Source organism: Canis lupus, chromosome 26, assembly GCF_003254725.2.
Source record: "Canis lupus dingo isolate Sandy chromosome 26, ASM325472v2, whole genome shotgun sequence".
Classification (NCBI taxonomy): Eukaryota; Metazoa; Chordata; class Mammalia; order Carnivora; family Canidae; genus Canis; species Canis lupus.
Genome location: NC_064268.1, coordinates 21,673,608 through 21,696,636, shown reverse-complemented (window position 1 = coordinate 21,696,636; position 23,029 = coordinate 21,673,608). Strand labels below are relative to the sequence as shown.

The window sequence follows — 23,029 nt, the reverse complement described above, 5'->3', positions numbered from 1 at the left end:
AAAGAACTAAGTGAATGTGACTAAATTAAAAACAAATACTGATTGTATAAAAAGTAACATCTTGGGAGGCCTGGAGGGCTGAGTGGGTTAAGTGTCTGCCTTCTGTTCAGGTCATGATCCCAGGGTCCTGGGATGGAGCCCCACATCGGGCTCCTCACTCAGTGGGGAGCCTGCTGCTGCCTCTGCCTGCTACTCCACCACTGCTTGTGCTCTCTCTCCAAATAAATAAAATCTTTGAAAAAAACCCTAACATCTCATTTGAGTAGCAATAAAAAATTAAAATACTGGACATTATATAATACATCAAACAAGGAAGTGTTATAGGTTGTCTAGGAAGAGAACAAAGAATAGATTATTTTTAGTGTAAGTTAAATACATCAAAACACACAAATAGAAGGTTATATCAAACTAGTTCGTGGAGGAAGAAATGCTTTTAAAAACTTGATCTAAAGGGATAAAGGAGAAATAAACTATTTTTAAAAGCAGTACAAATACAGTATGAAAGATTACTAGTAATTATAAATGTAATCAAATGAACTAAACAAAAAGGAGAATGATGATGGAAATATGCCACATGCTCTTTAAAAAACAATATGCCTCTTTGGGCGGTGGGGGTGGGGGGACAAAGCTAACAAAGCATAGGGCCCAATGGTTGACAACAAAAGGATCAACAAAACAAAGTAAAAAGCACTAGTAAAAACAAAGGAAGATCTATTTTCTAATGTTAAAAAGCCTTAGCAGAAGGGCAAAATTCTAAATTTGTACGCAGCTACTCCTATATATCATTTTAAAAATTGATAAGTAAAAATTGGCAGAACTACAAGTTTGGAAGGCTACATTATTATTATTTAAAGATTGATTGATTGATTGATTGATTGATTTTAGAGAGTGAGGGGGGAGGGGCAATGGGAGAGGGAGAGAATCTAAAGCAAACTCCATGGTAGCACAGAGCCCAACCCAGGGCTCGATCCCCCAACCCTGAGATCATGACCTGAGCCGAAATCGAGCCGGCTGCTTTAACCAACTGAGCAGCCCAGGCACCCTAAGACTACACTATTATAATGGGAGATCTCACCTTCTCCTCTCAATTTATCGACAGATGAAGGATACGATGCAGCAAGCATACGGTAGACTCAAACAATTCAGCAAACAGGCTTGTGAAATGGAGCTGCAGAGAACCCGGTCTCTGACCGGAATCTACATTCTTCCCAAGCACACGTGGAATACATTAGGAAACTGATCCTGTGCAGGCCTGTAAAGTCTTAGCAAATACTGAGGAATCAATATCACAGAACAGTACAATTCAGTTAGCACTAATAACAAGGAGATGATAGACGCTTCCAGTCACTTAGATATTTTTAAATGCTACTAAACAACATATGAACCATAGAAGTGCTCATAAAAGAAATGAGAAAATACTGCATATCTAAACTGATAGATGTCTCCAGAGGCACCCTAGGTGTTTGTGGGGTTTACTTTTATTAACAACAGAAATGTTTCTTATTTGTTCAAGACCGGAATTCAGGGGCATCTGGGTGGCTCAGGGGTTGAGCATCTACCTTTGGCTCAGGTCGTGATCCTGGGGTCCTGGGATCGAGTCCCGCATTGGGCTCCCAGAGGGAGCCTGCTTCTCCCTCTGCCTGTGTCTCTGCCTTTCTCTCTGTCATGAATAAATAAATAAAATCTTAAAAAAAAAAAAAGACCAGAAGTTCACACAGTGGGACCACAAACAATCTCATTTTCACCCAGTAAAGTAAAATACATACTTTTATTTCTGCTTCCGTGCTTGCAGGAATATGTAAGTTATAGAATAGCTTAGGAATAAAATTAATTTAAAATCCCCTAAAAATTAGTGGGATGCAGTTAAAGTGGCATTTGAAAGAAAAACTTGTAGCCCTACATGATTATATTCACAGGTAATATTCAAAATATGTACCTGCGCAATCCCCAACCAATAAGGAGGGGTGCCAACCTACGCAGCTGGGGCGATGATATGCACAAGCGTATGTTAGGAAAGAATACCACTACCCAGCTAGATGACCAACCCGAGAAGTCATCAAAAGATAAACCTGGAGAAAAAAGAAGAAAGGGAATAAGAACAGTGAGAAACTGAAAAGCAATATAAAAGATCAAGAAGGGCAAAACTTGCAAAAAAGATAAAATGCACTAATTTGTAGGGACTGATCACCTGTGTGAACATGTATATCTGTGAGAGAGATGAAAAAAGAAAAGAAAAAGGAAGAAAAAGTGGATATAGCTAAAAGTGCAATAGAGATTAAAAAATAAAATACTATGAACAATTTTGTGGCCATACATGTGAAAATGCAAAGTGGTACCTAATATGTTCAGGCACACACATGTGGGTGGCCAAGGAACCTAGAAACGCAGGGACCAGTGGATGTGACCGCAGGGCAGTGGTGCTGTCCTCAGGGAGAGAAGCCATGGTGGCGGTCAGGACACAAGGGGCTCCGGCTGCACCGTGCCGTGCCACACGCCACACAGCTCTGCTCGCTCCTGTCTGCGTGCTCCTTCATAAGGAATTTCAGAAGGAGCGGAAAGTATTATTGGCTACTGTACAACAATTATTTATTAATCAGATTCTCTCAACTTTTAGGAAAACCATTAATAAAAGTTCTGGTGCAAGAAGGAAAAGAAAAAGAAGCCAAAGCCCATGAAGCTCAAACGGCAATCGCACCCCCTTGCCTTTTACGGGCCTCTTTCAAAACCACACGGGCCCAGATGGTTTTTACATGTGTCCCAGCAACTCTCCGGGGCCAGAACATCTCTTACCTTTTCAAATTGTTTAAGGAAATATAAAAAATAAGAAAAGATAGTCAAATCATTTCGTGATGGCATTCTCAGTTCTCAGGTCAACAGATCATGTATGAAAAGAAAAGGATAGGCCCATTTCATTTATGAATCCAGACATAAATCTCAATAAAATACTGGCCATTAAATCCCTGTGTTCTTTAAAAGTAGGAAGACAAGCTGAAAGTGCTTCTATGTATTGGTTACTGGAGCATGAATCTTTGCTGATTGATGAACACGCACATGGTAATCCCAAGGGGCCAGAGCTCTGAGCCTAAGGGCATCTGTAAACACACTCACATATGAAAACCAATAACCATTAGACTATGGAGAATACAAGTCTGCTGAGACCTGGAGAGGCTGGATTCTATGGCTCACATTGTAGTTAAACAAGAAGCAAATCTATTATACTCCTCTTATAAGAACAATGAAATATGTATAAAATCCTTTTTCTTAGGGGCAGAGTGGGACAGAGGGAGAGAGGGAGTCTTCAGCAGACTTCACACCCAGCACAGAGCCCAACTTGGAGCTCGATCTCGTGACCCTGAGATCAGGACTTGAGCTGCAACCAAGAGTTGGATGCTTAGCCGACTAAGCCACCCGGGCACCCGGGTGTAAAGGAAGCATTCCTAAATCTAAGCATTCCAGCATTCCTTAAGAACTATGTCCTGTATTACTGCTGAAATAGAGATTGACTTGAGTACAATAACCTACAGAGTAAATCTAAGATCTACACAAGGATTTAGGAGCACAGCAGTGTGGTCCCTATTACCTTAGGAAACACAATTTATGTTTTCTGTTACTGCTGAAAACTCTGAATATTCAATTGTGGAATGTACGTTTTGTTAGATGCTTTCCTGGAAGGAGAGAATGGCCCTTAATGAGGATTGGGCGATGTGCTCGAGGACCTTCGCTGACAGCTAATGCAAAGACAGGTACAAGCAGGACTGCTCGTAGCCACTGCAGCTTTTTCTCAATATTAGTATTCTAAGGCTTTACTTATAGTTACTTTGTTTTGTTGTTTTTTAACCTCAGAATTTCTGGGCACGGACCGCAGCTTGGTACCTTCCTCAGTTTAAAGCTTTTCTTACATGCACACTTACGGTCTCTAATAATACTATATAATGGTAAACAGCAGGGAACTGACAGGCTAATGCTGCATCCACTCCAGCAAATGAGGTCGGAACATCTGGATTCAAACACATTAAAAGGACAAGTTAGCATTAAGGAAACATTTTGCCTTTCAACTGAATTTGTATCCAATCTCAAGATATTTATTAAATTTGTAGCAACTGTGTGTTTGGGCCTCAGAGAATAATAATATTCTTAAATATATAAATATTCTCAATATATTTATATTAAATAAAACGTTTTAAAATTCTGAAATAGCTTTAAATCATAGTGGTAGAACTCCGAAGTCTACCCTCCTTGCTAACTGGGACAGGTAAATGAATTTGAATTCTGATTTGCCTTGACAGCATTTTGCCAAAAGTCTAATTTTTTTTCATATACAGAGCTTTCTGAAGTACAGCATTTATTGAACCAAAAATGCAAAAGTAAATTAAAATTAACAGGTAGTTCAGAAAAAAAAATCAGTTCTTATCTATTATTTCAAAAGTCATTCATTCTACAAGTATTTGCTGAGGGTTTGTCGTGATAAAGAAAGTAGCCAATAAAAAATAAATAAATTGAAAGTTAAAAGAGATGTTTGAAAGTCCATAAAATAAAGCTTGTGTGCTTCACTTAATTAGATACCATTCTTTCCTGGATCATACACAATCCAAACACCCTGCTGTATAAAAATGCCCCCACTCCAAGGAAGGAGTCAAGCTGCCAAGGCCCAAGCAGGGCGGCCAATCCCGTGGGAGGTCAGAGCCTTAGAGGAAGTCCCCACAATCAGATTCCTTTTCTTACTAATTCAGTCCAGGCCTAGATCAGGTCCTTGCAGCCACAGCCAGCCACAAGGGGATGATGTAACTGTGGTCCATGGGGTCAGGATGGCTGAGTGCATGCAGCCAGAGTCACTGAGGTGCAAAAACTATGAGTGAGTAGAGGAGGCTGGGAACAGAGAAAGGAGAAAGGAACAGACGCAAAGACACCGTGGAAGCACAGAAAAGTCCCTGAGGGAGACATGTTCCAGGCCACTCTACATACAGTTCCATGTTCAGTTCTTTCCCATTTGGGGTAACTTGAATGGGACCTCTTTTCTTTTTCTATCAACAGCCATATCTGTGGATGCTTGAACTTATGGAATAATAAAATCAAGTTAAAAGAGGATCGGGAGGAGTACCTGGGTGGCTCAGTGGTTGAGCATCTGCCTTCAGCTCAAGGCGTGTGATCCTGGGGCCCTGGGATCGAGCCCCACAGTGGGGTCCCCGCAGGGAGCCTACATTTTCCTCTGCCTGTGTCTCTGCCTCTGTGTCTCTCATGAATAAATAAATAAGATCTTTAAAAAAAAAAAAGTGGAACATGGAAAGAGGCTGTAGAGTCAGGGAAACTGACAAACTGAAGACAGAAGGGATAGTAAAGGAGTTAAGACGTGTATGAAATAGAAGGACACACAAAATAGGGAAGTCTGAGACCATACAGTACTTCTCTGTGGTTCTGGATGCTTAGATGTAAATAAATAATAGAATCAGTCAGAATAGGAGTCCTACATACCTTCTAATGACTCACGCTGGCCTGCCCCTATTGCTGTCGGGGGAGAGCCACTGGGGCCTTCTCCCCGCCCAACACCTCCACTTGCTAGCCCCATCTCACTTGCCTACCCAGAACCAGTGTGTCAGTAATCCTCCCTTCCTGCTCAGTCAGACTTTTCCTCGCAGATGAATTACTACTATCAGCACATTAACATGCTGTCGTCTCTCCAATTTAACCCCATATCCCCATCCAGTAAACACAGCATTTCTCTGCTCCTCTTTAAGAACAAAAAGCTTACTACTTTTTTGTCATTGTTGGTGTCACCAATTCTACTCCTCTTCTCTCTTGAGCCACCCCTTGAATCGAGACTTTGCCCCCAGTACAAGATCAATAGCTGATTCATGTTGCAAAATCTATGTCAATTCTTAGTTCTTTGTAATGCAGTACAAAGGATACAGCATCACTTAGGAGGTAGTCTGAAAAGTTGAATCTGCATTTAATTAAGCTTTTAAATGTATGTGTATCAGTTTCAATTTACCGCAAATACAGATTATTAGAACAAGTTACACAACATCATGAGAAAATGATAAGGTGAATCTAGAAGGTGGGGCCACCCAACCACTCCACATGGAGCTTTTCAATACAACTCTGTGAAATATGAAAAATCTGTGGTATCCAATACAGCAGCCACTAGACACATGTGGCTATTGAGCAATCAAAATACAATGTGCCTGAGGATCTGAATTTTTATCTTAATATAATCTTAATTTAGTCATATGTGTAAACAAGCCAATATTATAAAGAAAAAAATAGAGGCTAGGGACTTTTCAAGAATAAAAGAATTTTAAGAGACATCATAACCGAATGTAAATACAATTGTATTTCTATAAACTAGCAACAAACATTGGAAAATAAACCCAGTTCTGCTTACCATTACATCGATAAACATAAAATAATCAACTAAGACACATTGCACTATCTAGTTAAAATGGGCACAGTTTATAATATGTAAAATATAACTAAGTAAAGTTGTTGAAAAAACAAGAGAGAAGACTTCTACATTGAAAGCCTCAAAACACATCTGAGAAAAAGTAAGGCATAAATTGGGAGAGATACTATGTTCATGGATGTGATACTTAATATTGTTAAGACATTAATTCTCCCCAAACTTACCTATAGAGTCGACACAATTGCAACCAAAGTATTGGCAGGAAAAAAATTCTTTGCAGACTTTTTATCAGAAACTGACAAGTTACATCTAAAACTTATTTGTCAATGAAAAGAATCTAGAAAAGTCAAAACAAACTTGAAGACGCTGACTTCAAAATTTACTTTAAAGCTACAGTAAGTAAGACTGTATGGTTTCCGCATATATACAAACAGATTAATGGACAGAATCATAAATACATGGAGAGAAAAGACCTTGACATACATGGTCAACTGATTTTCAGGAAAGGATGCCAAGGTAATGGCAAAGAACAGTATTTTCAAAATATGGTACTGAAACAAATATGTAGAAAAACAAGCCCTCAACAATTACCTTAAACCATACTCAAAAATTAATTTAAAATGGATCATAAACCTAGACATAAAATGATAAAACTTTGTACATTGGAGAGTACCTCTGATCTTGAGTCATGCAAAGATTTCTTAAGACATGAAAAGCACAGGATGCCTGGGTAGCTCAGTAGTTGAGCATCTGCCTTTGGTTCAGATTGTGAACCCGGGGTCCTCGGATTGAGTCCTGCATTGGGCTCCCCAGAGGGAGCCTGCTTCTTCCTCTGCCTGTGTCTCTGTCTCTTTCTGAGTACATCTCATGAATACATAAAATCTTTAAAAAAAAAAAAAAAGCACTAACCATAAGAGAAAAAGTTAATAAATAAGAATCTGTCAAAATTAAAGCTTTCTGCTCTTCAAGATACCACTAAGAAAGTGAGAAGGCAAGTGCATCCTAGAAGATATTCATGGTAATTTGCATCTGGGAATGCAAACTACAATCAAAATGAAGAAACCCTTCTCACATTTAGAATGGCTACATTAAAAAGATGGGCCACACCAAATGCTGGTGAGTATACAGAACCAGAATTATTGTACTTTGTTGGTGGGAGTGTAGAATGAAACAATCACTTTGGGAAACTGTTCAGCAGTTTCTCATAAAACCTGACATACACCCATCCAATCCTATGTCTAAGTATTTGCTGATGAGAAAGGAAAAGAGAGGACTACAGAGACTCATATAAGAATGCTCATGGTTGCCTTAATCATAGCAGCCCCCAAATGGAAGAAACCCAAGTGGTTATCAGCAGCTGAATGGATAGACAAGTTGTGACAGAGTCATACAATGGAATACTCTATAACAACAAGGAGGACTGAAATGAGGTACGCAACACGAAAGATTATCAGAAACATTATGTTGAGCAAAAGTAGTCAAGTACCAATGAGGCCATACTGTGATTCCATTTTTATGAAGTCCTAGGATAGTCAAAAACAATGCAAATCAAAAGAGTGGCTGTCTCTGGGAAGAAAAGGGAATTGAGTTGAAAGGGGCAAGACAGAGCTTTCTGGGGTGATGGAACCCTTCTCTATCTAGAATGGAGTGTTGATTACAGAAGTCCATCCATTTGTCAAAATTCCTTAAACTGTACCCTTAAAATGTACACAGTTTAGTGTGTGCAAATTACATAAAAAGCCCTAGAAGGGGTTTGGGGAGGGTAGTTGGATTGAACTTAACAGGCTGATTCTAAATTTTAAGATTTTATTTATTTATCTGAAAGAGAGAGAGAGCGCGTGCACAAGCATAAGCAGGGGGAGTGGCAGGCAGAGAGAGAGGGAGAAGCAGGCTCCTAGCAGAGCATGGAGTCCAATGTGGGACTCGACCCCAGGACCCTGGGATCACAACCTAAGCCAAAGGCAGATGCTTAACTGATGGAGCCACCCAGGTGCCCCAGGCTGATTCTAAATTTTATATGGAAATCCAAAGGGGCTGAGAATATCCAAGGCAGTCTAGAAAAGGAAGAAGGCCGAGAAGTTCTGCTACCAGAAATTAAGCTCCATTTTAAAGCTATAATAATTAAGACAATGCGGGATTAGTGCAAGGACCGACAGACGGATGACACATCATAGAAAGTCCAGAAACAGACCCATACACATGATTTATGAAAAAAAAGGACACTGTAGTAGAGAAAGAATGGACTTTTCAATAAATGGAACTGGGTCAATTGGCTATAAATATTTTCAAAAAAATCAATCTTGACCTCTACATACCACACACAAGTATCAATTCTTGGTGGACTGTACCACCAATTGCAAAAGGTTAAAGTAAAAAGCAGAAAAATCCAGGGAAAATATTAAGAAGAAAACTCGAGAGGGGCACCTAGTGGCTCAGGGGTTGAACATCTGCCTTTGGCTCAGGTTGTGATCCTGGGTACCAAGATCGAGTCCCACACTGGGCTCCCCACGGGGAGCCTGCTTCTCCCTCTGCCTATGTCTCTGCCTCTCTCTGTGTCTCTCATGAATAAATACATACAATCTTAAAAAAAAGAAAAGAAAAAGAAAACACAAGAGACAATCTCCATGATCTGGAGGTAGACAAATGTTTCTTACACAGGATATAAAAAGTAACAACTCTAAAGGAAGTATTTGATAAATCATACTATCAACTACAGAATGAACAAATCAACAGTGGCGTATTCATACAGTGGAATAGTGCACAGCGACCGCGTGTAACAACGTGAGTGAATGTCTCAAATAAAATGATGACCCAAAGAAGCCAGAGGGAATACACAGCATATATTTCCACTTACATTAATTTCAAAAACTAGCAAAACACATGTATGAACATGGTGTTCAAAGTTAGGATATTGTTTATACCTGTGGTGGGAGACTTGGACTTGCTTGCTTGGTAAGAATTCATTGCGTCGTACAATCATGATTTGTTACTTTTCTGTAGGTGTGTAATACATCAACATGTATAAAGTTAAAACAAAAACACCTGATTTTTCTCCCCAGTATTCTTCCCTCTGAAATCTTCTGCATCTCAGTAAAATGGCAACTTCATCCAGTTGTTCAGGACAAAATCTGCGAGGCCATGCTCAACTTTTCCCTTCCTTTGACTCACCACACACGATCCACTACAAACTGCTGGCCCGGACATCCCTGCCACCCGCTGGCTGCCCCTGTCATCACTCACCTAGACTACTGTAATGGTCTCCTCACTGGTCTCTCCCAGTCCCACCAGACTTCTTCCTTTCAGGCTGACCTACACATGACAGCCACAGCAACCACTTGTAAAGCATATGGTGGCTCACTTCACCTAGTGCTCCAAAGCCTTCAAAGCCAAAGGTCTTCTATTATGTCCATGCCCTGCTCTGGGATCTGGTCGCAAAACTCTCCTCACTGCCCAGGTCACTCCAGCCAGAGACCTTCGTACTACTTCTTGGATGTGCCAAACACCTTCTCGCTCCAGGCCCTTGGCACAGGTCATCTTCTCTGATATCCACACGGCTGACTCACCACTCCCTTCAGCTTTCTGCTCTGATGTTATTCCTCAGAGGCCTTTCCTGACAACTTCTTTAAGTTTTAAATTCCAGTTAGTTAACACAGTGTTCTTTTTTATGGACGAACAATATTCCGTTGTGTGTGTGTATGTATATATATATATACATCACATCTTCTTTACCCATTCATTAGTTGGTGGGACACTTGGGCTACTTCCATATCTTGGCTATTGTAGATAACGCTGCAAGAAACAACAGGTGTTGGCAAGGATGTGGAGGAAGGGAAGCCTTCTTTGCAAACTGGTGCAGCTCTTCTGGAAAACAGCATAGAGGTTCCTCAAAAAGTTAAAAATGGAGCTACCATATGATCCAGCAATCACAGTACTGAGTACCCGAAGAAAACAACACTAATCTGAAGGAGTACATGCACCCCGATGTTTACAATGGCATTGTTTACGACTCCCTGGTAGTTTTTAAAAGATTCTTTGCAATCATGTTCAATCTCTTTTAGTCCAGCTTTAGTTTTCCTCATCATTCTTACTATTACATGGTAATATATTAAATGATACTTAGTTCATTGTCTGTAAGGTCCATTAAGATAGGTATTTTTGGTCTATAGATAATATATCCCCACTACCTACAACAGTGCCTAGCACATTTTTTTTTTTTTTTTTTTTTTTTTTACTGAGTGTTGTTGAATTACTAAATATAATGAAAGAGATACTGAACCTTGATGCAGAAAGTCATAAAGCTATACCAGGAAGACATTAAAAAGATGGATCTGGGATCCCTGGGTGGCGCAGCGGTTTGGCGCCTGCCTTTGGCCCAGGGCGCGATCCTGGAGACCCGGGGTCGAATCCCACGTCGGGCTCCCGGTGCATGGAGCCTGCTTCTCCCTCGGCCTGTGTCTCTGCCTCTCTCTCTCTCTCTCTCTGTGACTATCATAAATAAATTAAAAAATTAAAAAAATAAAATAAGCCAATCTTTAAAAAAAAAAAAAAAGATGGATCCTGTTCATGGATAGGAAGCCTGAATATCATAAAGGGTCAATTATCCAAAAATCAGTTTAAGTCTAATTAGGTATAAGTCCAATTAAAATCCTGAGCTTTTCATAAAATCTAACAAGATTGGGATCCCTGGGTGGCTCAGCAGTTTGGCACCTGCCTTTGGCCCAGGGCGCGATCCTGGAGTCCCGGGATCGAGTCCTGTGTCGGGCTCCCGGCATGGAGCCTGCTTCTCCTTCTGCCTGTGTCTCTGCTTCTCTCTCTATGTCTATCATGAATAAATAAATAAATCTTTAAAAAAATCTAACAAGATTATCCCAAAGTCCACATAGCAGTACACAGCACTCAGAACAGCCCGACGGTATGAGGAAGGGTGTGTGCATGTGCAAGAGGGGAGGGCTGCTCTACCTCATAAGGGGCCTGGTGACCATGAATCTCTGCCAGGATGCCTGCAGACGATTCATACCATCATGGCCCTTCGCTGCTCTCCTCTATCTCACAGGGATGGATGTCTAGGAGCTACGCCTCCCTGGACTCTGCCAGCAGCTTCCTAGTTAGCCTCTCAATGAAAGGGAGCCTCACTATACACCTCACTATACACCGTGAGGGCAGATGCATGACAGACTTCAGCAGATGTAAAATTTTGCAGCATCATTAAGGTGTATTTTTGCAAATCACTAGCCTAAGTAGCATTGACAGCTGATTATTGCCAGAGATTTTCTGTGTTTTCACCACCTTCCTGATGCCCTAAAAGTTAGTGGCAAATCTGACAGGTAGCAGTCACTTCCTGTGCCTTTATTCCTCCAGTCCTGCCACTGGTCTTATAAGCACCCATTTCTCCACTGTACGTCCATCTGTTCTTGCTCAAAATACTTAAGAGTGGTTTGTTTTCCTGACTGGACCCTATCTGAATGAAAAGCTATGATAAACAAAGTAGTGTGACAATGATTAACACAAACAGACAACCAGATGAATGTAGCAGAAAGCTCACATATATGTGGGGACTTGATATTTACAGAAGTAAACTACAGAACAGTGCGAAAAACATGAACTATTCATTACATATTGCTAGGACCCACTGCATAAGAAATACCGATTTCAAAAGAAGAAACAGGACACCTGGCTGGGTCAGTCAGTAAAGTGTGCAACTCTTGATCTCAGGGTTTTGAGTTCAAGCCCCACAGTGGGTGTGGAGATTACTTAAAATCAGAGAGAGAGAAAGAAAGAGAGATAGACAGACAAAGGAAAAGAAAAAAGAAACTGGATCCTTTCTCCTTACCACACACAAAAAATCAATTTCAGGTGAATTAAAGCCTTAATGTGAAGAATAACTTTTGTCAAGACTTACAGAACATTTTTAGTATTTCAGAGTAAGAAGAGATTTCATGAAAGACACATGCAAAAAAACATAAACCATAAAGGAAACTAATTTCTCTGCTCCAAAAAGCATCTTAAGCACGTGCGCTCCCTCCCTCTCTCTCTCTCTCTCTCTCTCTTCTGTCTCAAAACATTCAGAACAAAAGCCTGAGGTGGTTCTGAGTAAGGTGGGGTTAGGTTTAGGGTCGCCCAGGGAGGGATAAGAGTCTGGTCAGGGTGAGGAGGGCGACACTGAGGATGGGAAGGTGGCACAGGTATCAGAGAACAGGCTGGGTGAGGAAGACGACCACGTGGAGGAGTGGCCAGAATGGCTCCATGTGGGGTACTGGGGCGTGAGTGGGTGAGTGGAGCATCCATTAGGGAAGCGGTAGTAGAAGTGATGGTGGCAAGGGGGACAGTGGGACTGATCAAATACACAAATATATTAAGGATAAGAGGAGTCAGGTTTCTCATGGTTGGAGTTACAAATATCGAAAACTAGAATGAGCCCTCTATGGTGTTGGATGGAAACTGGAATCACTGATGTAACTCATGTTTTACATCTACAGACTGATGTATCTATCAGCTGATGAATCAATCAACTGAAAGACATATTTATTCCCTAGTTCTGATTGGGAGGCTCTGACAGCAGCAACACCTTCATGGAATGAGAACCCTAACATTCAGATACTGGCTTCTAAATACTAGACTCCCCTCAAAGAAACCAGAGCTCCTTGGAAAATGGCTGATTTTAGGCTGACTTTCAGAATGTGTGGGACACGTCAAAAGTGCACAGATGACAATTTTAGGGGCTTCCAATGGCCACATCAAGTACAATTTGAGTATCACAATAAATAACGTTAGTAACAAATCATAACCCCTTTAATAAAACGGAAAATTGTGTCCATACAGAAGTACAAAAAATGAATAAATTGAAAGTTAATGAGGAATACGATAGTTTCTATCTGTAGTAATATTTTGGGGTTTTTTGCCTTGTTTTTTTGTTTTGTTTTGTTTTATTCTTCCTGAGATTTTCCACGTTACTTCTTACCATGCTATGCTCTCCTCTACACCTTGGAACATAACGGTATAATTGTGGTTTCAATGTCCTTGTTTCTTTAATTCTATCATCTGTGCCATTTCTTGTCAGTTTTGAATGAGCTTTCTTCTTATTAGGGTCGTATTTTACTACTCTACATCCCTGGTTATTATTGGTTAGATGCTGGACATTGTAATTTTTACATTGTAGGTGCTGGGGTTTGGGGAGGGGATAGAGTTTTCTTGTAAATATTTTTGCACTTTGTTCTGGGACACCATTAGGTTACTTGGAAACAGTTTTATCTTTTCAGGGCTTGCTTGTAATCTTCGTTAGGTTAGGACCAGAGCAGCCTGTAGTCCAAGACTAATTCAGCAATACCACTGAGGTGACTGTCTTGAGAACTCCACCTAATGCCATGTATCATGAGGTTTCTCAACTCTGGCTGTTGGGAACATGAACTATTCCTATTCTCATCCTTGTGAGCTCTACAAATGGTACTGTCTGTTCATTATGGTGGTTTTTGTGTAGTTTCTCATAAACTTGTCAGAGACTTGAGGAGAACTCTTTGCCTATCTCCAGAGCTCTGTTTTTCTTTCTCCTTTCTGCTACTCTGTTCTGTGAACTCTAGCCATTGACCTCCCCAAATCCTCAACCTCAACTCACAGAGACCACTAAGCTTTGAATGAGTTTCCCTTACCTGTGATGAGGTCTGGAAACTCTCTGGGCAATCACGGGGCTCACCTGAAGGGTCAATATCCAGCACTGTCTAGCATCTGACATCTCAAAACTACTGTTTCCCATATTCTGTTAGATTTCTGTTATTGTTTAAGACTGCAGCTGTGATCGTATAGTGGTTAGTACTCTGCGTTGTGTTTAAGACTGCAGGGTAAGTCTGGACCCTGTTATCCTGTCATGGCTGAGAAGTGGATGTGGAGCATAGGGTATTTACATTGTTTCAAAGGAACTCTCCACAAAATATTTTCCAATTACAAAGAGAAAGAGACTAACTTTACATAGAAAAGCCTGGCAGACATCATTTTAATGAAGTGACCAAAACAAACATCATCAAAAATGGGACAAATTGGAATCATGTGCCATTTTATAACAATGGTCCTTAACTGGATACACTGAGAAGATCACAGCTTTACTTCTGTGATATTCTTGCCAAAGCTGAACCTAATCATGAGGAAACATCAGAAAAACTCAAACTGAAAGACATTCTACAACACAATTGACCTGTGAACTGTGTAAACATTTTGGAAATTAATTGGTAACAACTATAAAAGATGTTTATAGCCTATGACTTAGCAATCTGACTTCTAAGTACATAATTCTAAAGAAATTGATACATATGCACAAGAAGAAACCTATTGGAACATCCATATGGTATTATTATACCAGAACGTGAAAATCAACTTAAATACCCACCAAGAAGAGAATGCTGAAATGCATAGCACTGGGAAAGAATGAACGAAAGCTGCACATACCAACATGCATAAATCCCATCAACAATGATGAGTAAAAATAATCTATTACAGACATGCATGGGAATTATGACAGCAGATTTACAGGGTGGGTAGGAGGAGGAAATAGGATCTGGAATACGCCAGCAGTTTCAAATGTATTTATAATGTTTCATTTCCTAGGATAAAGGGCATACACAGGTTTTCATTATGTTATTCTTTTTACCTTTCTTTAAAACTGAAAACCTTTTTTATTGAAAATTGTTGCTAATCTAAGTTGGCAACATTTTCATCCAAAGAAGTTAAAATTAAAAATAAATAAATAAATAAATAAATAAATAAATAAATAAATAAACAAAAAAAACCAAAGAAGTTAAAATAAAACATTGCTAAAATGGATCCATTTATCATGGGTTTTCTGGAAAATGTACTCATAAGGAAGTTGGACACAGGTACTATCAGATAACTTCATCAGATTAACAAATAATTCCCAAAACATCCGGCTAATTTTGACAGCAAGGTTATTGGTTTGATTTAGAACCTGTCCAAGTTGATAACTGTCCAGATTTGAATAACTGACAAAGCTTTATCATAACTTGAAAGGTTGAGTAGGATGGCCATTATCAAACAGTACTGATGAGTAATAGTATATAGGACATTTACTATGTGGCTGTAGACAGCTATACACATTCAACTTCATCAAAAAATATAAAATAACTTACCAAGTGAAAGTTGTATTTTTAATCAGGAGTCATGGACACAGATCAGATGAGTGTACAGGATAAGAGAACACTCTAGAGTTTACAGTTTCCTATCAAAAGTAACAAGGTAGAGTCGTTTCTTTCATAATCTGTGGACAAAAACAATTGAGAAGGAGAAAATTCCTCTGGACTGGACATGTAGGCTTAAGAATGGTTACTTTAGGGGCACCTGGGTGGCTCAGTCAGTTAAATGTCTGCCTTGGGCTCAGGTTGTGATCCTGGGTCCCAGGATCGAGCCCCACATTGGAGGCCCTGCTCAATGGGGAGCCTGCTTCTCCCTCTCTCTCTGCCCCTCACTCCTGCTCTCTCTCCCTTTCTCTCAAATAAACAAAGAAATAATCTTTAAAAAAAAAAGAAGAATGCTTACTTTCACGGTAATCTTAAAAAAAAAAAAAAGCCAGTAAAAGTGGTTATATGTACAGGTTCCTAAAATGCTAATGACTTCACAACTGAATAGATACCAGATTGCTTTCTGAGATCATCCCAATCCCTGACCCTCTATACCCCATTCCTACCCAGATCCTAACACAGAGAATTGCTTTGTGGCTTTTCAAACTTCCAAAATTTACAGAAGGATGTTGCCATTTCTACCGAAGGATATGTTTTGGATACATCATTCTGGCCACAAAACAGCAGCTGGCATTTAGCATATTCCTTTTGAAAAATAAGTTGCAAACAATGGCTTTTTTCTTTGAAAATTTGTTTTTTTTAAATATATTTTTAAAATATTTTATTTATTTATTCATGAGCAACACAGAGAGAGAGACAGAGAGAGAGGCAGAGACACAGGCAGAGGGAGAAGCAGGCTCCATGCAGAGAGCCCGACGTGGGACTCGATCCCAGGTCTCCACGATCACGCCCCGGGCTGCAGGCGGCGCCAAACCACTGTGCCACCGGGGTTGCCCTCTTTGAAAATTTGTAATCAAAGAATTCTTTGGAAAGATAACCCACATGCAGTAAGATTTGCATAATGCCTTCCATAAATCATGAAAGATCTGTTTTTATATTTATATTAATTTGGATATTCTTGTTAAATCACACATGCAGAAAGCACACATATGCAGAAGAGCATATATATGCTCTTCAACTTCCAAAAGATTTTGAAAGGCTGTAAATGAAAGCACAGAATAAAATCCATAGATACAAAAGAGTCAAGTAATGAGGAGGGTGAAGGAAGAAAATGAGTTACACTAGAGAGTTTTATCAGATGGCAGTCTGTGATCAGTCACACAAAACTTCTTCCCAAGGGCTCCTCTAAGTCAGGATGGTGTAAAGCAACAGACACAGGCAGAAAGTTTCATTTAGAGACGCAGGCAGAAAGTGGCAATACTCTCCATCCTCTAGGCCTTGGCTTGTGACCTACACCATGCTCCATCTCGAGGCTTCCACCAGCAGCCCCAATAACAAGGAACAATCAAGTGACTCCTCCGCACAAAAGGCCAGAGCTTTTAACATTGCTCTCTATCACCTTTTCTTCATCTTTTTTTTTTGCATAACTAAGGTGGCTTTGGGAGAACTTCTAGAAAACGTAGCTGGGGAGTCCCTGCATCCTTGAGACCACAGACTTGGTCGCTAAGTCACTGAGAGAAGTCTCGCCACAGCCAAGTTTTGCTGGTCACAGCAGTGCACTAAATGCTGGACATTTGTCAGGAGCTTGAGGATCAAAAGGTTACTGAACATTTCCCACTTATTACTTCCTAGACTTTCTGTTCTGGCTTTTTCCTCTCTCCCTTGCTGTGCTCTGAACTCCAGGCAGACGATTTTATGTTTATTGTAGAATGAACCGATAAAGGGAAATGGTGGAACTGGGAGGACTTTCTGTTAACGTGACTCATAAACTTTAATGGTTTATTACCCTGAAAGACATCCAATTACCACAGCTCTAATATCTTGCTAATCTTGTATTAAGTTTTTTTAAAGGGCAAAATGTCAATGAATAGTAGTATCTCTACTTTCCATTTTCTGAAAATTAAGCTGAATCTTAAAATGATATCATGAAAGTAAAATGCTTAACTCATCAGATTAGAGTATGGTTAACACATAAACATTTTCCTACTATTATTTTCCAGGTTAACTTAGAATTCCTCTTTCAACACATCATATCATAGAATAATTTGTCAACAAGAATATTCAGCATGACTTAAGGAAACATCAAGATATTCTAAATTTCTTAATGTGAGAAGCACTCTGCATTTGCTGGTCCACAGGTAACATAAAGCAGAAATGTTACTTAAACTTAGAGAATTTTTTCCTCAGTTGATCATGGAAGAGAGGTAACACTGCCCTTTGAAATAATAATTGGCTACTTTTTGTCAAATTATATTTATAAATGCATATGTAGAAAGATAAAATATAACCAAATCAGCATGATGTTACCTCAAGTCTGATTTTTGTCAACTAATTCTAAATCATAATTATGCCTAAAAATTGACAATGGATGAGTATTTTTCTCTAAAATTTCTCTAGCACAACCAAGCACAAAGTAGTGGTTCTAGAGGTTGGATTTATTATAACTAAATGAAATAAATTTGCAATTTTCCTCAATATTCCCTAAAGGTAAAGAATGAGAATTTACACTTGGAATTACTTCTAGGTTATTATGTTTCTAACACAGTAAATTGGCCCATAGAAGCAGTACCCTCTACTAACACCTAACAAAAAAATTGTTTCTCATTCTGAGGAGATACTATCTTCAGACATTCCAAGTTTTGAGTTATAAACATCCAGACCCCTTAAAGAAGAAAAACAAAAACATTTTCAGTTGGGAAAAGTTTCACTAAGCTTTTATTGTCTTATCAAACTGGATGTCATGAAACTAGGTTTCATTTTTCATTAAAGATGGAACTTTGAGTGGAGGGAAATAGATTCTTACATATGCTCTTTACAGATTAACTGGAAAAAATCAATATATTTTCTTTTTCAAAATAACACAAGATTATAGAAGAGAAAGGGGAAATCACCCAAATCCCACTATCACTTAGATAAAACTAGTTTTAATTTTTTGCTGAATATCCCTCTAAGTATTTCAAATTATGATAAAATATACCTAAAATCTACCATTTTAATCATTTTAAGTATACGACTCAGGCATTAAGGACATGCACAATGTTGTGCAACTGTTGCCAGAATTTTTTCTTTCTTTCTTTCAAACAGAAACTCTGTATCCATTTGTTATGGATTGAATTATGTCCTTCAAAAAGAGATATTGATGTGCTAACCCCAGTACCCCAGAATGTGACCTTTTTCGGAAATAGGGTCTTCATAGAGGTAACGAGATGAGGCCATCAGGGTGGAGCCTAACCCAATATAGCTGGTGTCCTTACAAGGGAAATTTGGACAAACACAGACATGCACAGAGGAACGATGAGGTGAAAAGACACAAGGAAATACCATGAGAAGGAAGAGGATAGGTGTGATGCATTTATAAGTCAAGGAATACCAAAAAATGCCAGCAAACTACCAGAAGCTAGAAAGAGGCAAGAGGCAAGGAAGGATGACTCACCTACAGGTTTCAGAAGGAACACGGACTTGCTGATACCTTGATTTTGGACTTCCAGCCTCTAGAACAGAGAAAATGAGTATCTGTTTTTTAAGCTAGTACCAGTTTGAGGTGGTCTGTTATGGCAGCCCTCAGAAATAAACACACCATTATACAATATTAGCCTCTCTACTTCCCGAACCCCTGATAACCTTTATTCTACTTAGTCACTATAAGTTTGCTATTTTAGGTACTTCATGTAATTGGAATTTGCCCTTCTTTGTGTAGCTATTCCACTTAGAGTATTTTCAATGTTCATCTTATGTTGTAGAAAGAATCAGAATCTCATTCCTTGCTATGGGTGAATAATATTCCATTGTATGTATAGACCACATTCTGTTTAACCATTTATCTGTTGACAGACACTGGGTTATTTCTGTCTTAGCTACTTTGAATAATGCTGCTTTACACACAGGCATACAACTATCTGTGTAAGCCCCTTCTTTCAGTTCTTTTGGTTATGCACCTAGGAACTGCGAGGTACAAAGTCAAATTTATTACTCTTCTATGAATTGTACTTTGGGGTCATATGTAAGAATCACTGCCTAACTGAAAGTAAAAAAGACTTTCTCCTATGTTTTTTTCTGGAAGTTTTATAGTTTTAGCTCTTACATTTATTTTTTTTAAAAAAGATTTTATTTATTTATTCATGAGAAAGACAGAATGAGAGAGAGAGAGGCAGGGAACAGGCAGAGGGAAAAGCAGGCTCCATGCAGGGAGCCTGATATGGGACTTGATCCTGGGACTCCAGGATCATGCCCTGGGCTGAAGGTGGCACCAAACCACTGAGCCACCCGGGCTGCCCCTAGCTCTTATATTTAGGTCTACGAATGATTCACTTAGAACCAATTGTAGTGTATGGTATTAAGTAAGGATCTAAGTTCTAAGTTCTCTTTTCTTCTTTTTTTTTCCTATTGTTTTGTTTTGTTTGCATCTGAACATCCGACTGTTCCACCATCATATTCTGGAAAGATAAGCATTTCCCTAAAGAATTGCTTTGTCAATTTTGTTTGAAATACCACATGCTTCTGGCCAACCTGGAGTAATATTACCACTCTGCCTGAAACCAGGGAACAGACAATATACACACAACAATAGTTTTCAAAACACTACACATTAGGCAACAGAGATCAGGGACTCTGAGAGACAGGAAACAAACGAAGTGAGTTCTCCAGCTGTCTTAGCTTATACTACTTTGGTAGTTTCCAGGACATGATACCAGTAGCAGAAACCTAGTGGAGTTTGGGAGGCTCCTCGCAGGTGTAGGAAAAATAAGATGACTAGTTTGCAGGGCAGAATCCCAGAGAGGAGAGGGCTGCAAACCACCCCCTCAAGCACTCAGCTGAGTAATGATCAGCAATGTGAAGAAGCCGCCTGAGGCCTGGGAGAGCTCCATCCAACAGGGTTAGAGGGAACAGTACCAAGGATCAAGAATTGTGCCTGCTCTCTCCAGCCAGGAGAGATTCAGCTTCATGATTCAGGAAGCACCAGGTAAACAAGAGGGTCTTGCCTCTTGTTAGGGTATAATAAGCTCAAAAGCAACATCCAAAAGGATAAAACAGTTTCCAAGTACTTTAACTATGTCCCACAACACAGCTCTAAATATGTCATTAATACAAAAATATTCAGCATCCAAAAAGGTCAACTTAATTATGTCTGGCATCCAACAAAAGTGATCAAGCATGTGAAAAAACATGAAGTTATGACTAGTAATGAAGAGAAAATCATCTGTCTTTTTTTTATCTGTTCAGTCTTTCATCAAGCATGATTAACTGTAGGTTTTTTAAATGCCTTTACAATGTTGAAGAAATTCCCTCCCATTCATAATTTCTTGAGTTTTTATCAAACATGAGAGTTCAATTTTGCCAAATGATTTTTCTGTATCTAGAATAATCCTATCTTCCCCTAATTCTATTAACATGGTGATTTATGTTGTTTTTTTAATAACAGCTTTGAGATATCCATATACCATGTAATTTACCCATGTAAAATATATATTCAATAGTTGTTAGTATATTTAGAGTTGTCCAATCATTACTACAAGTTTGGGACATTTTCATCACCTCTAAGAAAACCCATATACTCATGAATATTCGCTCCCCACTTTCCACAAGCCACCAACTGATATTTTTTGTTCCCATGGATTTGCATGTTTTAGACCTTTCACATAAATGGAAACATACAATTTGTACGTGGTCTTTGTGATTGGATTCTTTCATTTGGCATCATGTTTTCAAGACTCATCCACAGTATATCTACGTACCAGTACTTCATTGCTTTTTATTGGAAAATAATATTTCATCGCATGGATATACCACATTATTTATCCATTCATCAGCTGACAGACGTTTCAGTTATTTCCACTATTATGAATAATGATGGCCTAAGCATTTATGTACAGATTTTTATGTAGATGTATGTTTTCATTTTTCTTGGGAGTTATACCTAGGAGTGGGACTGCTGGGTCATATAGCAACACTATGTTTAACATTTTGAAGAAATGTCGGGCTATTTCCAAACGTGGCAGCACTGTTTCACGTTCCCACTGGTAGTGGACAAGGCTTGTGATTCCTCCATATCCTCACCACCACCTGCTACTGTCATTTTCACGATAGCCATCCTAGTGGGAATGAAGTGGCACTGTGGTTTTAATTTGCATTTCCCTGATACTAATGACTTGGAGCATCTTTTCACATATATTAGCCATTTGTATATCCCTCGGAGAAACGTCTATTAAGATCCTTTGCTCATTTTTAATTTAGATTGCCTTTTCATTATTGAAATGTAGGAGTACTTTATTCTAGATACAAAACCCCTTATCAAATATGTGGTTTACAAACAGTTTATCCAACTGTGTAGGTTGTCTTTCACTTTCTTCATGGTGGTTTTAGAAGCACAGAAGTTTTGATTTACAGTGTACCTGTTTTTCTTTTATTGCTTGAGTGTTGGTAACATATCTAAGAAGCCACTGCTTAATCCTAGGTCATAATAATTTTTTTTAATTTTATTTATTCATGAGAGACACAGAGAGAGAAGCAGGGTCCATGCAGGGAGCCCGACGTGGGACTCGATCCCAGGATTCCAGGATCACGCCCTAGGCTGAAGGCAGACGCTCAACTGCTGAGCCATCCAGGCATCCCCAAGGTCATAATTTTATGGTTGTGTTTTCTTCTAAAAGTTTAATAGTTTTAGCTAACATTTAGATCTTGAATTCATTTTCAGTAAGTTTTGTATATAATAGGGGTTTGAATTCATGCTTTCTCATCCTTGGCACCCTTGTCAAAAATCAACTGACCAGAGATATATATGGGTTTATTCCTTAAGTCTCAACTGTATTCCACTGGTCTATATGCCTATCTTTTTGGCAGTAATGCACTGTTTTGATTATTGTCACTTTATATTAATTTTGAAATTAGGATATGTGAGTCCACCAACATTGTTCTTTTTCAGGATTGTTTTGGCTATTCTGAGGCCTCTTGAATTTCCACATGGAGTTTAGATCATCTTATCAATTTCTGTAAAGAGCCACTGACGGGACTGAATTGAATCTGTAGATTGATTTACAGAATATCACTATAAGTTTTCTGATCCATAAACATGACTGTCTTTTGTTAGAAGGCAGAGGAGGGGCATTAATATATTGTCCGGAGTGAGAAGGCACTTTAATATTGAAAAGTTAAGCAAGCCACTCCATATCATTTACACATTTTATTCAGGGTAACTTGTTGATGGGGGATCAGGCAGGTGGACAGGTGATCCAGGTGGTATGCAGGCATTCTCACAGCTATTCTCCACCCAATCCCGACCTTACTCCCTAGCTTTTATGGAGGGGCATGGTGGTGAGGTCACAGGGTAGTTGTCCAAAGTGGGGCCCTCTGTGCACCAGTTATTTCTCCTGGTCACCTGAAGTGCTCCCTTCTGTGC

At 39.3% G+C, this 23,029-nt stretch overlaps 1 long non-coding RNA gene across 1 annotated transcript in view; it reads right to left on the bottom strand.

The window, feature by feature from the left end:
- Window positions 1-9,020: 9,020 nt before the first annotated feature.
- The window catches only part of LOC112676765 (uncharacterized), a 45,888-nt gene continuing 31,879 nt past the window's right edge, over window positions 9,021-23,029 (bottom strand). Inside the window, exons 2-5 of the long non-coding RNA XR_007406137.1 lie at window positions 19,070-19,127; window positions 15,529-15,656; window positions 9,638-10,258; window positions 9,021-9,391 (exon numbers count right to left, since the gene is read on the bottom strand). This is a non-coding gene — a long non-coding RNA (uncharacterized LOC112676765). The remainder of the gene's footprint in view (window positions 9,392-9,637; window positions 10,259-15,528; window positions 15,657-19,069; window positions 19,128-23,029) is intronic.